Raw genomic sequence first — 18,820 nt, forward strand, 5'->3', positions numbered from 1 at the left:
ATCTCCATACAGGAAGAAGGATGTCACACTCAGGTTACAATGTTATAATGAGATTTAAAGTATTAATGATATAATGTCTGAGTTAAAGATAAACTTCCTTATGAGATCTTATCCATACTTATATTCGGAATTATACTTTTATAAATATATATGTGTATACACACACACACACATATATACGTATACATTAAATCAGTGAGCATAGAAAAAAACCTTGCAATAGATATAATTATGCTCAAAATACTACAGGGGAGAGGAAAGGACAAGCTGTTAACTTATTATTCTAGGACCCTTTTTTACTGCATGCTACTTGTCCTACTAAACTTGATTTCCTAACACTGGCCTGGGTTAAAGTTGACAAGTACCACCAAGTAGACCATTTCATTTCCTTTGGCACTCCGAAACTATTCAGGCAATACTTTGCACTTAAAGATGACTTCTTTGAAAATGCCAGCTCTACTGAATCATTGGTGACTACTTTTTAGCCACTTAAAACCCTTTCCACACCACATCTATCTGCAATATAAGTACCCTGTCTGAAAATGCACAGGTGATTCTATTTCCTTATGTATCCATTTTACCTTTCATTAAGTCCTATGCATTTTCCGATCTTTTTCACAGAGAAAGACTCTCCTCATGTAGGTTCCACAGAACAGAGACTTTGTCCAGCTTGTTAATTCTCAAATCCCAGAGCCTGCTACACTAACTGGCACATTCCAGGTGTTCAACTAAGACTGGTGAGACAAATGAACGCAATCATCAAAAACTTGAATTTATACCAGTATGTCGCACGATTCTACTTTACAATGCCTGATTGAATCAGTCTATAAAGGTACCGAAATTCAGTATTTATGAAGTGTTTCCTATGTGCTTTTCATTTCACAAACATGTTTCCAATACCTACAAGTGAAGAGGAATTTTCACTCAAAAGGCTAATCAGCTCTTTGTTCTGCCTCTGTAGATATGCTTGCTACATAGGCCATACTTGAAATTAACTAAAGACTCATCTGACCTTTTTCTTGTTCTGTCTAAGCAATAAATGTAACTGCCTGCAACCCATAGCAATTCCTGCGCTTTGTAACTCTTTGTAACTGCCTGCAACCCATAGCAACTCCCGTGCTTTATAACCTTCTGAGGACAAATTAACCAATCAGCCCATGTCAAATAAGTTCTACATAAGGAATGTTGCAACTGAACTCCGGCCCAGATCTTCAGAGCCCTAGCTCCTCTGGGACCACCAACCCCCCGCCTTCAGCATCATAAACCTGAGTTCAACTCTGAGTGCTTGGTTTCTCGCCAATCTGATTTTTGCATCTTTTCTGCAACACAAGAACTGTACAAATGGGTATTAAAGATAGTCTGAAAAAATGGAGTCTTTTAGAGGCTAAATGATTTACTGGATGCCTCTAAGCAAGCTAACACCAACCCTTTCTCAGAATTCATAAAATGTAAGTGAAACAATTGTATAGAACAATACTAATCACTAGATTTATTAACTCTTTAATCAAATATCCCAGCCTTAAAGAATGCGTAGAATATTGTAAGCACCCAATAAATATTTGACTTTTTAATCAAGTGTACATATTTTAATAGTCAAAATAAATATATTTTGCAAGTGAAGGAGGAAGTGACAAAGGACAACTGTAGGGGTCCATTTTTTCACTCAAGATCTACACAATCATTTACACTACTATTGTTTACTTCCCATATAGGAAAATTGGAAATCTATTTCAATCACAAGATGATTTTGATACTTCACCTATTGTACTTTACCATGTGCTATCCTGGCCAGCTTATTAGGGCAACTAGAGTGACTCTACTGTGTTCTAGATGCTGAATGTGTTTGTTTAATATGCCTTGTACTCCTTACCAGAATACTGTCAAGGGCATACCCTCAGGTATAATTCCTGTGACTATAGGCCCAATAAGCATCAGAGATACCCTTCACCAGGAGCTGTCTGTCCTGCCTTCCCCACACCTCCAGCTGAGCTATTCTGTCTCCTGCCTTTATCTCCTTTTAGCTGTCTGTAGCTTGCTATTGCCATTCTACTACCAACCTCATGGGATTCTTTTCCTCTTTATTTCTTTTCTTGTCTCCTCCTCCTATTATTGCCTTTTACTCAAAAAGTGAGTGCCCGGATTGTGTTTCCAACATAATCACAAGATCTCTCACCCCACAGGCTCTTTTGACAATGTGTCACTGACACTCAACTCATTGATATGGGTAGAGTCTATATTCCCTCCTCTTAAATCTGGGTAAGCCTGCAATTACAGAAGAAGTGATGCTGGTATTTTTAATCCAGTGAAACTGACAAGGTTTTAGATAATTTGAGTTATATTAGTTTGCTATAGATTCCCAGGCAAGGTCATAAAAGGCCACAGAGTTTCGGCCTGGTCCACTTGGGAAGCTCACTCTTGGAACCCAGTCAGCATGCTGTGAAGTAGAAAAACCACATGGTGAGGCCATATGTAGTTGTCTAGCTAACTGTCCCAGTTGAGATGCCAGACAACAGCCATCTTCAATTGCCCCCAGCCATGTGAGTGGAGCTAGCCTCGGGAAGTCACCAGTCACTCAAGGCTGCAACTACATTAGATAGCTCAAGCAAGATCTAACTAGCTGAGCCCAGTCATGCTCCAGGACCATGAGAGATAATAATAAAATGACTGCCGAGGAGTTAACCCACTAACTTTTGGGGTGATTCACTACATAGCAACAGAAAAACAATAGATAATAATCAATATCACCTAGTACATCAGAGTATGTTTTAATATCTACAGAGTGAAATTACTATTCCAAACACAAGTAGGGCTGTTAATGTTAAGAGTTAATCGCTTTGTTAACTTTGTATTAATATTTATTACTTGGTGACTACTTTTATGCTCCAAGAGGGGTCCAATTACTTTATTCCCTGACTGCTTCTAAAGAGAGAGCTATTCTAGAAACCTAAGTATTCCTGAAATCTAATTTTCAGAAACTTTACATTTTACAATATTTGTCAAACCCTCAGCTATACATACTTTTAGGGGACTAACCTTTTTATAAAGTTAAATATACATATTGTTTAGGTTTTTGAAAATTTATGTGTTTCTTAACACCAACCTATAGCAAACTAATATAACTCATATTATCTAAAACCCTGTCAGTTTCACTGGATTAAAAATACCAAGTTGATACTGACTTCATATTTTCTGTGGCCAAAGTTATTTTTTTAAATACCATAACATAAACATAACAAAAAAAATTATAATAGGAAACCCAAATTTCACTTCATACCAACACTACAAATTCCAAAGTTATGAAGTGCTTTTGAGATTTGCTTCTGAGGAAACTCAAGAAACAGGGGTCTCCACTGCTTTTGATTGCCCCACCTATTTCAAGTAGGAAAGTTTGAAAAGTGAAATGGCCATAGACAGGCCCCATGGAGAAAAAGGAAAAAAGCAAAGCACCTGGGTAATTCTTAGATGGGTTAATCAGTCTCTAAAAAGTCAATAGCATGCAGGGCCACGAATCAATTTTTCAAACAGTTTATCATGGCTAATTGAAAAATTTTGCTGACTATTTCAGTTTCTAATGCATCAAAAATTGAGAAACCTGAAAATCTTTACAGCGAAAAGGTTTAAGACCAAACGAAGGTCAACTGAAGTCAGAACAATTGAGGACCACATTAGAAGGGAAAGCAAACATAATGCCAGCCTTTGCAGATGCTCTCCTCAGGGGAGGAGTGTGCTGATTTGGTCTTCAGGAGAACTAGGGCCTCGTTTTGACCAACAGAGCCACATGATCAAGATAAGGCATTTCACCTATCTGGGCCCCAGTTTCATCATTTGTATAAAAAAGAAAAAACTACACTTATTGAGTACTTTCACAGTATACTACTTATTGCGTTATACTAAGAACTTTGCAATGTACCATTTTTATATCTATACAACTTTACCGAGATATAATTCACCTACCATAAGGTACATCTATTTAAAGTGCACAAGTCAATGGTTTTTAGCATATTCACATAGAATTGTATAATCATCATCATAATCAATGCTAGAAAAATTTTAATCGCCCCAAAAAGAAACCCCCTTGTCCATTAGCAATTGCTCCTCATTTCCCCCTAGCCTCTGGTTCTAGGCAAACACTAATCTACTTTCTGTCTCTATGGATTCGCCTAATCTAGACATTTTATATAAATAGAATCATGCAACATAATACCCCTTCTTCCATTCATTAGTTGATGATATTTTAATTGTTTCTACTTTTGGCTCTTATGAATAATGATGCTGTGAACATTCGTGTACAAGTTGTGGTATTTTCTCCTCAGTATATACATAGGAGTGGAATTTCTGAGTCATATGTTAACATTTTGAGGAACTGCCAGACTTTTTTCCAAAGCAGATACGCCATTTTACATTCCCACCAGCAACATATGAAGGTTCCAATTTCTCCACATCTTCACTTATTATTATCTGTCTTTTTTGATTATGGCCAACCAAGTGGGTATAAAGTAGTATCTCACTGTGGTTTTGATTTGTATTCCCCTCCCTTGCATTCTCTTATTTAATCCTCATAACAGCCTTATGAAATAAAAATCAATCCTTATTCTTATTTGGTACACAAGGAAATTGCATTGAGAGTTTAAGCAACTGACAAGGTCAGAGTCACATGCAGACTCAGCAGTCCGCAGAGACCCTTCCAGTGCACCATACAATTACAAGGCCTCACACAATCCTAAGAGGGTTAATAGGACAGCCCCTCGAGGCCCTCCCAGCTGTGATTTCCTGGGATCATGAGATGATACTGTCTAAATTTTAATCTCTTCTCTAGGTGAATCTTCTCTTTGGCCTAAATATCAAGAATATTTGGACTTCTTCTGTTCTAATCATAACAGTGATGAGGCTACCATCCCATAATGCTGGCTCAGAGCCAGATTTGAGGTTCACCTGAAGCCAGTACAAAGAACTTAATATTGTGGTCAAATCACAGAAAATTGCCCATATTCAACCTTTGTGGAACTCCAAAGATGGCAACTTCATATTTCATGTGCATTTTGTGAACTAACCTTACTCCTGGCTTTCTTTTACTTTCTTATCCTTATTTTCTCTTTACCCCCCTTTTCTCATCTATCAAATAAATTTTATCCAGCCCATTGCTTGCATCTTAGTAAACCATCTAAAATCTTTTCTGAAATAAAGTGGAGTAGTAAAGAAACGAACACACCAAAATGTTTCAAGTGGGTTTCAAAATAGCCCCCAGCTGTAGGAGCTTTTGTTAGTGTGTACTTCCCTAAGCAAACTGTTCTCTAAAAAAAAGAAAGCAAGATTATTCTCCTCTGTACCTTGGCAGGAGAGAAAATGCTTTTATAATATCCTAAATTAGACAAGCTTTCCAAACTTGTTTGGGAAAGGAGAAAGACAGGTAGTTGCCGCCCAGCAGGATAAAAGGAAGAAAGCAATGATTCATCTTTATCCTCATGAATACATGCAAAGGTTACTTCTCCTAGAGTATCTCTTTAAGACTTTTTTCCTTTTACTTATGTAATAAAATTTCTCGGTACTTTTTGATGACTGATTACTGTTACTGAAGGCCACAGCTAACTACGAGAATTTGACAGAATTCCACCTAAAAGTACTCAACACTTTTGTAAACTTTTTTTCTCTTTTATAAGTACTTGCTTAGATCCCACTGAAGAGGAAAATGAAGAAAAATATAATTCAAAATGCTAACCGGCTCTCTCTTCTGCTTCTGTAAATATGCTTGCTGTATGCAGGAGCTCTTGTAAGAGCTCACTTGCACATTGCTAGACTTGTAAATGTAACTGTTTATACCCTAGCAGATCCTGTTTCTTATAGCACATTGTACCCCTGGCAGCTCCCGCTTCCTGAAACAATTTGTATCACTTTGTACCAGCCAGTAATCAATAACAACTCCCATCCTTCTACCAATGTTACTGTTTGCATAGCAACTCCTGCCATTTGTAACGGTCTTAGTTCAAACTAACCAATCAGCTTGTGTAAAATTCCTGTATATAAGGAATGTTGCAACTGTGCTCTTAACCCAGATCTTCAGAGCACTAGCTCCTCTGGGACTGTGTATAAGAAACCTGAGTTCTCCTTCTCTCTGAGTTAGTGCTTGGTTTTTTGCTGGTCTGACTGCGGAGCTTTTCTGAAACACCATGACATGTGCCCATTCCTAACACAACTCTTTCATGTCTAAGACTATACAAGAGATAATTGCACTAGTGCCAATAGATACATTAACTCAAATAGAAAAGTATACACCACAAATGTCAATGAGTTCAGCACTGGTTTGTGTATAGAAACAACCAGTATGTAGCCATTAAAAATCATAGAGAACAGTATTAGCTGAGATGGGGAAAGATCTAAGTCTTTTACTGAAAAGCAAGGTATCTAACAGCTGGAACAGTGTGAGGTCATATGTAAAACTGTACACATCTAACTTAATATGTGTATATATATTCATAAAGAGATAACTGGAAGGGCGTGGAACAAAATGTCAAGAGTAGTTATGTCTGGGTAGTGATATTTTGGGGAGTTTTACATATCTGGCACTATTCTATATCTTTTTTTCCCTCATAATAAGCATGTGGGGTTTTGTTTTGTTTTGTTTTGTTTACCAAAACAATAAAGCTATTTTCCTTAGGATTAAGAAAAAAATCCTACAATGTGCAAAGTACTGTCAAAGGCATTAAGAAGGAATATAAAATAAGAAAAAGAAAGCAAAGAGCTCTCAAACAGTTGATAATTCTGATGAGAAGGCCAGACACTGCAAAAGAAACAATTAAGTTGCAAGTAGTGTAAGATGAAGTTTCTACATGAGTACAGTATGTACAGGCCATAAAAACTCAGACAAGAAAAGCAGCATAAACTGAGAAGTTGTGGGCCCATAAGAGAGAGGAGTTTCCTGTGTGTTTGGGGAAGATTTATAAAGATATAGAATGGACTAAAAGAAAGTAATATTTTCAGAAATTCAGAAAACAGGTGAAAATCTGTATCATATTTTCCAGGGCCACTAATTAGGGCTCCTAATTAGTTTAGTTGAAATTTAGCATTCTGACTAAAGAGCAGTGGGAGATGAGGGTTTGAGAAACCATGATGTTTTAGAAGAAAATTTGGCAATATCTACCAAAATTACATATGCACACATCCTTTGATCCTCCATTAGTTGTTTATTTATCCTACAGGAAAACTTAAACACATGCAAAATGACAAGTATACAAGAATAATTAATGAAGCAATGCTTGTGATTACAAAAGTCTGGAAACACGCAGATGCCCAACAGTAAGGAACTGGTTACATAAATTATAATCAATAGACTATTAAGTAGCAATAAAGAAGAATGGGAAAGGTTGCATAGACATGGAAATATTTTCGGTAAAAAAAAAAAGGAAGGCAAAGAACTGCATAATATGTTGCCTTTTGGGGTTAAAATGAGTAAAACTAAGATAGTATGTTCATTATCGGGCAGATAAATGTGAAAAACAGTTTCAAAAAGATGATTCTGGCAGTGGTAGGCAGGCTAGATTTTCAAAGTGCTTCTTCATTATAACCTCCAGTTATTGCCAGAGTATTTGTTAATTCAAGAATGAAAGAGAACTCAGGCCACTCTACTCATTCCGATGAACTTCAGATTCCCCACACTCTCTTCCAACCCAGTGTTCACTGGGAACAAAACAAGTCCTCTGCTCCCTTAGGTACAGCATAACTCAATGATTCAGCAAACTGCAAACCAGCTCCAGCCCATGCAGGTACCTTGAAGTCATTTTATACAACAAAGTCAGCAGATCAGGCCTCCAAAAGGCAGACTATGCCCTTCTTTCAGTGGGCACACTTCAGAAAATCCTCACAGTGGATGTGATCTAACTGGAAGAGAAATAAAGGGTCTTGGGAAAGAGAGTCTGTGCTTGTAAATCAATTTCAAATGTAAGCTTGGACTGACAAGGTGCAGCCATAAAACCCAGAAAATTAAAGGGAACATTCTAAATCAGCAAACACCATTTCTTAGAGCTTACATCTCCAGGAAAAAACAATCGTGTATTTTAAAAGGATTGTGTGGAGCTGTACACATTTAATTGAGATTTTAAAGCCAGGGTTTGCAGGATTCATAACCAAAAAGGCAAGACTATGTGTGAGTAATGACTCCAATTCTGGGAGATTTGAAATTGGCTGTGTCCTACTGAAGGGCTATATTTATTCTAGAACCTCACTTTAGCACTGAAATTTAAGATAAGAATTCTATCTTCCTTTAAAGATCAATGAGGGTTTTGTTCAAGGCAGTCTTGCCTTGCAATCCCAGTATACAGATTTTGAGCAGTATATATCAAGACTCCAATGTATTTTTAAAGTAACAATACTCAGTGTGAACGCAGGATTGCATATTTTAAAACACTAGCTTTAGAATCAGACTGCCTTTGTACATATCCCCAATCTAATACAAACCACCTCTGAGACTCCAGATAAATTACTTACATTCTATGCACTCAGTTTCCATATCTACAGTATGGAGATGTATTAGTACCTGCCTTATAAGAATCCTATAATGATTCAATGAGAAAATGTCAATCAAGGACTTAGCACAGAATTTCGTCTAGTTTAAGCTCAATAAAGATGAGCTATTACTATTATTCTCCTATTGATTATATATGTTAGAACCAAAATTTAAAAGAATAGATTATATTCCAGATTAAGCTGCACCTGAATTAAAGCTTTACTGTAATCCAGAATTATGTAGGATACATGATAATATAAAACTCACTCAATAATAATCAAGAAATAGTTTTGATGATCTGCTATTTTTATAATAGATGAGTGACTTGCAGAATGGCAGCTGTTTCATATGAAATGGCTTTAAATTTTAAAAATTATCTGAGTTAGTTATATTACCATAAGCATTTATTTAGCATTAATGGCACTACTTATAAAGTACTTTAAAAATAATCATTAGTTAACTTCATGGATATTAAATTGAAAATCAGAGGGTGACTGTGATTTCATCCTCAGGCTTTACTCTCAAATATTGTAAGCGTCTTGCTTTTTTCTGATTCTGATTCCCAGATAAATAACTTCACCGCGTGGTGAATTGGTCTTTTAAAAACTCTTAGGTCTTAAACTCAGGGGCTATTCTGTAATACAGCTGGCTACAGGAAAGCTTTTTGGGAATCTGGAGCTTTCCAGTGTTTCATCTCACTTACCATGTATATACTTGAAAGAAAAAAGCATCTGTCCTAAAAGACACTGGAATAATTATGCTCAGTGCATGGCAAGTACCATCTCTGTCTGTCAGCCTCTGTAAAGCACTTAGATGTGGAATTATCTTGAACATTTCTTATCAGGGAGTTGCCATCAAAGGAAATCTGGACTCAGTGACTCACTACTTGACCTTAAAAAAACCCACTTCATGTCTATGCTCCTATGTTCAACTTTGTAACATACAGACTGCCCTGTGAAATATCTGGCCCTTTGTTTGCCTTATAGTTATATTGAATAGTAAAATTAAAATACATGTGAATAAAACCCAAACTGTGGGAATTGCATTGGTTTTCACATTCTTCATGAATCCACCGTAAATGGTAACAGCTACTGTGACACTATTCACAGTGACTACGTCCTTTGGCCACACATAAAGAAAACATTTTATACTTTCCTAAACTGTGGGTAAAAAGCCAAAGAATCACTCACTCAATAGTGACCCCTCCTCCAGCACCAATACCACCACCATTGACAAATCCAGTTAGCATTTCCCAATGTGTGTAGTCAAAATTTTAAATGTTCACTTCCTAATTCCAACACAACTGCTGTTTCAACAACCCTGGGAAAATCTACCTACTATAGAATGTGTTGGAGGAGATATTCAAGAGGACCTAACCACCAGCTGGCCTGTGGGCTGGATCCGGGCAATGAGGCCCTGTGCTTGGAGTGCCCGCTCTCCCACCATTCCCACAGTGGGAGCAGTTTCCAAGGACACAGCCTTGAGAGAGTATGTGTTGTTGAGACTATCTAGATGGTATACGTGACTGACTAAGGCCTCTTATGTAAATTTTTTTTTTTTTTAGTAAATGTAAAATATTATTATCCTACTTGTACCTCTAGTACTGCGGAACACCAGTGCTGGGCTACAGGTGAGAATGCATTATTAAAACTCTTACATAAACATTTAACATTCTGGCAGGCAGGGGCAGGAAATTTCTCGTCATATGGCCACCTAAGACAAGCCTCAGAAGTTAAATTTATGAGACTGCCACCTACCAATTCGGAGTGGTCTGCCTCTTTCTTCCATCTCTCCCTACCCTCTGAGTACTTTCAAATTATACCCAGAGAGCTCCTGGAAGCAGCAACATGCCACTTTAAATTATCTATGGTTCACTTTCTAAAACGTCTTCTAGGTTACTGAGCTGCATTCAAAACTGCTGGAGTTAAATTTGATGACCTCTAAGTCAAGATCACCAACAGCTGGGGAATGTCTTGACCACCTGGTATAGCAACCTGTGACCCACTTCTAGAAAACTGCCCTTCTCCAGTGTTCTCTCACTGTCATCAAGCAATGATGGAACACCTTTGTTAATATTCCTGAATTTAAAAGACCTAGGAGGCATAAAGCTTGCTCCTCCCTCCAGAAAGTCTCTCTTTGGTCTGTCAGAAGCAAGGAATCTCTTCTAAACTCATTAACACTTCTGAATAAATCAATATGTATTATTTATGCATATTTAAATGCATATTGTGAACATACCTCTATCATACAATCAGAACAGCGGTGGTGCTTTCTGTAGGAGCACGATCTCCTTTAATTCTAGTTGAAGTATATAGTATCATGCATCATGTTTTAAGGAAAAAGATAATGCAATAACAAAAGCTAAATATGCTGTGCACTCACTCTGTATCAGGCACTAACTTCAGCCTTGTGCGTGGCCCATTTAATAATCACAATGACTCACAGAAGCACTATTGCTATCACCCTACTTTTCAGATAAGGAACTCGAGCTTTGAAGAGGTTAGGTAACTGGTGGGTTGTCGAACCTTTAGTGACTATGTTGATGTTATATGATATTTGAGACATATAAATGAATATATGTATATGTAAATTATGAAACATAATACCAATACCTAACATAAAACATTGCTACATAAATGCATGTGTTCCTCCCCTGTCCCAGTCCTGGCCAATGTTATGAATTTTCTGTTTGTCAATTACCTCTTTATAAAAAATAATATTATCTCAAATACATATATCTCAATATTTTATCACTCATTTTTCAGCTTTACAAAAATGGTATCATTCTGACTATAGTCTTTTGTAGTTTGCTTATTTTTACTAAATATTACATTTATGAGACTTACCTGTTCATTTTCACTGATGTCTGATATTCTAATGTATAGATAAACAACATTTAATCATTCTCCTGCATAAAGATATCTGAGTTTTCTTACATTTATAATTACAAACATCGCTGTTCTGAACATTCTCATAAATGTCTCCTGGCATGGTGTGCAAAAGTTTCTCTGGATATGGAATTCTCTAAGTGTAAAATTGCTCACCTATAGGATATAGAAATATCTTTTATATGCAGGTGCCACATTCTTGTCTAAATTGGTTGTACTATACTTTTCACCCCTAGCAGCTATTTATAAGAGGTCTACATCCTGAACAAGATATTGTTATTATCAGGTTTCTTAATTTTTGCTGATCTAATAGGGGTAAAATGGTACCATGTTTTCCTGGTTTACATTTTGTTGAATACTAATGATGTTGATATGTTTGATATTATCTAGTTTCTTTTTAATCTCTGCTGAAACTAATTTGTTTATGATATCTTTCTGTTGTTTTAAATTTCATCAATTTTTGCTCACGACTTTATCAACTCCTTCCTTCCATTTTCTTCAGATTAACATTGTTCTTTTTCTAATTCAAATACATCACTGGTAGCATCTCATGACATGTTTCTGGGCCATTTGTATTTCTTCACCTGGAAAGTACCTGTTAGTGTATTTATGTTCATTTTTTTATCTATCTGAAGAAGTTCTTTATATATTGTGGATATCAATCACTTTCCTGTTGTATGTCTTAAAAATACCTTTCTCAGTTCAAGTTTTATCTTTCTACTACATTAATGGAGTCCTCTCTGATGTACAGCTGTCCCTAATTTTAATGAAGGTGACTTCGGCACGTTTTTCTTTTACAGACAGATCTTCTGGATCTTGTTTAAGAAAATCTTTCCTGCTCCAAAGTAATATATTTTCTTTCTCTAAAAGTTTTCAAGTTTTGCCTTTACATTACATTTTATGGAATGACATTATATGTATGGTATAGGATAGGAATTTTTTTCCATATGGATGTATATTTTGTCCCTATTTACTCAGCACAATAGTCCCTTTTTTTCCCCACACAGATCTGCAATACATCTCTGCCATATATCAAGGCTCTGTTTCTGGGTTATTTTATTCCATTGATCATTTGTCTATCCCCACAATCACAATGTCTTATGGGGTGACACTGTATTTTTGAGCCCTTATTCTACAAATAAATTTTGGAATTAGCTTGTCAAGTATCTCAAAAGTCTTTGTAGAAAATATGCTTTGGGACAGCATTGACTCTGTCAATCAATTTGAGGATAACTAACTTTCTTTTGATACTGAGTCTTCTTATCAATGAGCATGGTTTTTCTGTCCGATTATTAGATTTTCAATATCTCCTTAATAAGTATTATACTATTTCTACCTAAAATTCTTATATTCCTCTTGTGAGACTTAATAATTTGTTAAATTTATTTATTATTACTAGAAATAATAAAAAATATCCTCTTCTGTCTGTTAACCTATAGGATTACTCAGGTTGTTTTTTTTTTCTTGACTTGGTTTTGGTTAGTTATATTTTTCTTATCATTTATTCATTTCCTTTAGCTATTGGCATAGAGTAATTCATAGTATTATTATAGTTTCTTCTTAATCTCTGCTGAAACTGTAATTTGTTCGTGTTATCTTTTTTGTTGTTTCAAATTTCACTAATTTTTGCTCATATCTTTATCAATTGCCTTCTTCCATTTTCTTCAGATTAACATTATTACTTTTCTAATTCAAGTTAGATGCTTAGCTTCTTAATTTTCACTTTCCTTCTTCTTGAAGTTTCCTTTAATGCAGGCTTACCATTAAGTATAAATTTTCCCAATTCTTTAATCTTAAAATGCCTATTTCATCCTCAGCCTTGAAAATTTTAATTTTCTCTTAGTACTTTGAATATATTATTCCTCTGTTTCAGGCTTTGATTGTTGCTACTGAGATATCTGTTGTCAGTCTGGTTAGTATTCCCTTATAGGTGATCTGTTCTACTTTACTATTTGGTTTTAAGATCCTCCTTTTATCTCCACGGTTTCTGCAGTTTTACTTCGAAATACCAAAGTGCAGATTTTTTTTTTTTAATTTATCTTGATTGTTCACAATATTTTTCTTGTTTCTGTGGACTGCTCTTTCATAAATTCTGGAAAATTATTCAAATATTACCTTATCTGTATTTTCTCTATTATGTTCCCCCTGAAACTATAATTAGATTTATATCATTTCTCATTCTGCCTTCTAAATCTATTAATATCTCTCTTTCTTTCTCTCTCTCATAATATTCATCTTCCTGTCTCTCTGTGCTGCATTCTTGGTAATTTCTTCTGTTCATCAATTCTCTTTTCATCGGTGTCCAATCACATTTTATTCATTAACTCCTTCCACTGAGGTTTTTTTGGTGGTGTTGTTATTTTTACTATTTTAACAGTTATAAATCTTTTTCAAATCTGGTCGGTTTCAATATTATGTCGCTTATTCATTTTTATGATTCTATCCTTTATTTAAATATTTCATATATTGTTTTTTATATAGAATACATAATATAGATAATTCTAATACCTGAGTTTTTTGAAGAGGTACCTAAATTAGTTGCTTTGTTCTAAAGTTTTATTTATCTTTGGAGGAAAGTGTTCCTTCAAAGAATATTTGTGTTTTCTTCTACTGGAAGCCAAGGGCGCCATCCACTTAGGGACATTTTAGCCATCTTCTTAATCAGCTTAATTCAGGAGTCTCAGGCTCAACTTTTACTAGTCAACTTAAAAATAAAATAAAATGAAATAAAACATCAGTGCATGGGTTCAAAAACAGGTGAGACATAACTCTCTTTCCTTGCCACTGCGGAGCTGAATCGGCATTTACCTTCACATATAACACACCACTCACATTTCAGCCTCCAGCTTCTGTTTTCTTTTGGACCTTTACATATCGTCTTCACTTTCCATGAACCCAGAAATACAATGTAATCTATGTCTAAGGCAGGATCTAGTTATTGGGAAGCTCAACTTATTTCATTTCTCACGTATACACAGTGAGGGGGAAAAGTATTCTAAAACAAGCAAAATTCATTCCAAAAAATTGAGTAATTATCTTTGTAAGTTGAAAGAGAAATTTTTAATAATCATGTGGATTTCCACTTCCAAATTCTTCTGTACTTCCTAAGTCTCTTGGAAGTTTAAATGTGACGTGCAGTGTAAGAGCGTTTGCTATCTATTCCAACAGAAAAAAACCTACCCTCCTTCCATCTAAACACTGATAAGAAACAAGAACTTCACTGAAATCTTTATTGAAGAATGGTTGAAAGACATTCTAGCCCAACTTGCCAGTAGAGACAAAAACAAATCCCATTACACTCATTCATTTGACCAATATCTAAGAAGCATCTATTTGGTCACAGAACATGGTAAGCACTGAAGATGACCAAATAAGGTTGTTCCTGCTCTTCAACAAACTTGTAATCCATTAATTCTTCTTATCTGAGTCACCTAGCTTCAGCTTAAACAATATAAAAACACAGTACTTAATCAGGAGCCAAATGTAGTGACTGGTCACTGATTTAAAATCCATTCACTCTCCACAGAACTCAGGATCTGCTTCCTACACCAGGAGGACAGGTTCAGACCAGTGGTCTTCAAAGTGAACTCTGAACTCCTAAGCATTGTCAAAATCTCTTATAATCAAATTTTTGGACTTCTGGGTGAGATTTTTTTTTTTGAAGGTGCACAGAATTTTAATACAAGTGGTTTGGAAGATTATTTCACAAACTTATGCACTTCACAGTACATGCAGAAAATGTTAATATATGTATAGCATACTGGGATAATCTGTTAAAACGATTCACAGCAACTGGCCCCAGAACTCCAGCCATCCCAAACCCTGTTCAACTGCCCTGAGGAATGAGGGGATCAATACTGTGGCTCGCCTGTAATCCACTCACAGTCCACTTGTGTGCTCTGGCCACTGGTTGGGAAGCTCCGGTTGAGATGACAGTCCTGCAGATCCTTCATGATGTTTTTATTTCAGTCTACTTAATCTTTGGACAGTTTCCATTTCTAGAAACTCTCCTATAAGCTCAAAGCTGTTTCCCGACAGTCTCTTCATTGTTCAAATATAAACTCTCCATCGACATCACTGTATCCCCTATTCCGCACGAGGGTATTCCCAAGGCTCATTCATCCAGCTTACCACCCCAACATGTTAGACTGCCACACACCTTCCTATAGTATGCATTACAGAAACTAGCATTATGAGGATGGTAAAATAAGTGCCTATATTAATAATGCTAGTAAAGTCAGTGCACTTTGAAGACAGATGTGGCCCACTTTAACAATGACTACAAAACCTATTAAGCGATACCAAAAGAAGCCATAATTTAAGAAGATATTGCAGCTCTGCTTCACATTGTATAGCTCATCTTGCAACTGCTGGAATGCACATAAGATAGATCTCACAAGCGACAACTAGGAAGGGCTGCTCCAGTGGAGTTCAGAGTACAAATGACAGAGGAAGGAACAGCATTGCCCAAAGGCCAGGAGGCAAAGGGAGAAAAGCAGTAGATGAAATATAGGCATTTTAGTTATGGCTATATAATTATAAAACAGGATTACTAAATAATTTTTGGTAAACTGAGTTAGCAATATGCTTTCCTTCCAAACCTGGAAACAGACCTGAAGGTCTGTCTCAATCACTTGCACTACCATCAACTTACCTACTTATTAACAATGCAGAGTCCTGGATCATGGCTGTAGCCCTAACGAATGTGAATCTTTGGTCAAGAGGCCTAAGTATCGACACAGTAAGTTTCAGAACAACTAAGCCTTCAGCTTCTATAAGGAAAGGGGACAGGAGAATATCTCTCAAAGTGGTAAATAACAGAAAAGCAAGAGGTATCCCATAGAAATACCATCATATTACAGAAAATGTCAGTGGGGAAGGGACTGATTTAGTGGTCATTTATTTCAGGAAACTTTAACAGATAAGTTCATTATAACTGTTAAAAGTACATTGAACAGGGAACCTTTCTAATTATAACTTAAAAATTCATAAACAAATGAAATCAGAAATCTTACAATTAAAACAGAAATAAACAATAGAGCTTAAAAAAAAAAAAAAAAAACCTTCAATAGTTTGAAGTCCTATAAGGAAACTAGCAAGACTGTAAGTGTTGGCAGAAGAGTGAGAACAAACAGTTCTATTTGAAGAACGAGGATTAGCTGCTGGGGCTCTTCAGAGACAGGAAGAGAGAAGAAAAGAGTGGGATGAAATTCACTAACCTTAGACATTAATTTCCTTAAGAAAATAAAAGACAATCCTCACATGACATTTAAACACTTCCTTATGCTCTCTTGTATAACACACAACTCCTTCCTTACAAAATGTTCCCTGATGAGCAAAGAGGGAAAAGAGAAGGCAAAAGCATTTATAGACTCCCTGTTTTATTCCAGATGCTGCATAAGCATTCGATATAAGCTATCAAGTTGAAACGTCACAAAAACTCTTAGAAGTTGGGAAGGTGAGGGAATCAGGGCTTGGAGAAGCTGGGAGACTCACCCAAGGTTCAAGGCCAGCCAAGTGGCAGTGAGGATGTAACCTCAAGATTATACCTTATACCTTTTAAAAATATCCTATGCAATGATTCAGAAAAATGGGATTTTCAACTCTAAAAGCTATAAATGGTTAGGATCACAGGGGATCTGAACCAAGATACTAGTATATGACGAAAGAAAATGAGAGGAAAAGCTCAGCATCCAAACTGCGTGGTGCTGTCCTGTGAGTGGAGGTGCTGGGCAAGACCAGCACCTGATGCAGCACAAATAGCTGACATCGAACCTACATAACGAGCACTCTAAAACCATAAACCAAGAGATGATGAAAATGGTTTGATCGTTACTCTCGGGCTGGCAGCTGGTGTATCATTTGTTTGTTCTGAACAGAAGAGATTGCAGTGACAGAATAATGGGCAAAAACACCTAGTAACTATATGCTCAGCACAGTGCCCACTCTAAAAATAATTCTTTATCCAAGAACAGGCTGCAGAACAATAGGGCTTTCCATATTTCTCATCATCAATGGCTCTCTAACTACTCTTAGAGGCCCTAAGAGTTCAGGACCCCAACCTCGGACCTCCATAATAGGCTCTCTATCGATCGGCTTTTAGTACATGGTGCTTTCTTATCTCTTCCGAAGTTACTGAAAGACAAGTTTGCAAAAACTGCCAAAAGACATGGAATGTTCTTTACAAAATAGCTAACAGCAGATCTAATAAAAAAATGATGGAAAACAAGTGTATGTGAATAACATTTCAATACCAAAAATAAATAATATTAAATACCACACACTAGGCACTGAATGCATGTATGCGTGTGTGTGTGATATGTATTACTCTACAGGTGAAAGACCAGAGACTTAGGCTGGGATTTGAAAACAGTATCTCCCATTTTAAACCTTAGTAAGCCAGTATGTATTAATAATTATAAAGCATATATTTATACTCTTTGACCAAGCAATTCCATTCCTAGGAACATATCCAAACAAAATAAGTAACACTACATGCAATAATGCCCATACAATGATGTTCATCCCAGTGCGTTTAACAATTTAAAAACTGGAAACAATAGAAATGTCCATCAATAACTGATTATTAGTTATAGTCATTCTTGCAATAGCATATTACACAGCCATTAAAAATGATTGAGTAAATCTATGTTTCTTGACACAAAAAGATGTCCACAGGTATCTTAAATGAAAATGCAGTTAGATCAGAGAGCAACAAATACAGAATGATTCCAATTTTGTTTTCTGGAGAAGGACTCTTTGAGTCAGAATTGGGGTCTGCAGAGGATGGAGGGGGCTGACACTTACACACGGAGGGGAGACAAGCCTGTGCAAGAGCCTTGGGCGAGTGGACACCTGGAGAACTAGGGGTGAAGGGTACGAGAGGGGTGTGAAGATGAGAAGGGACTAGACCATGCCAAACACTGGAGGCCCGATTAAGGGTTTGATTTTCACCCTGGAGGATCAATGAGAAGTCACTGCACAATCTGCATTTCACAGATGAGGCAAAGGTGGGGCGAGGAGGGGTCAGCTGATGCTCAAGGTTATCCAGTAAGCGAGTGGTAGAGCCACTGTCCGGCTGGGGCCTGTGGGGAGAGCCCAAGCTTGGCCTCGCCTCCGAGCACAGACTCTTGTGAATCCCAGCTTCCTCGCCAAGAGCTACCCCTGAGCCTTTTCCACCTCTTTCCAGGCTTGGTGTCTCATTTTCCTCTTCCTTTCTCTCCTCCCCATTTCCTCCTGCTTTCCACAAGGTCACAGGGAAAGCCCGCCCCTCAGTACTTTGTCCTTATCCCTGAAGGAGACCTTCCAGTCTTGATAAAACAGGATCTTCCCAGTTCCTCCTCAATTGAATTGTATCAACTAAGGAACTGGATTTTTTTTAACAACTAAAATAATTTCAAGTGGACTTTTAAATTTGGGTTAAAGACTGTTGTTT

At 36.7% G+C, this 18,820-nt stretch overlaps 1 protein-coding gene and 1 long non-coding RNA gene across 2 annotated transcripts in view; both read right to left on the minus strand.

Moving 5' to 3' along the window:
* The window catches only part of STK39 (serine/threonine kinase 39), a 264,879-nt gene that overhangs the window by 132,968 nt on the left and 113,091 nt on the right, over nt 1–18,820 (minus strand). The window lies entirely within an intron of this gene.
* Nucleotides 10,046–16,430, minus strand: LOC120597143 (uncharacterized). Its single transcript, XR_005651343.1, has 2 exons — nt 14,281–16,430; nt 10,046–14,250 (listed from the first exon to the last, which is right to left on the minus strand). It is a non-coding gene; the product is annotated as an uncharacterized LOC120597143 (long non-coding RNA).

This window comes from Pteropus medius, unplaced genomic scaffold (assembly GCF_902729225.1).
Source record: "Pteropus medius unplaced genomic scaffold, Ma_sr-lr_union100, whole genome shotgun sequence".
Classification (NCBI taxonomy): domain Eukaryota; kingdom Metazoa; phylum Chordata; class Mammalia; order Chiroptera; family Pteropodidae; genus Pteropus; species Pteropus medius.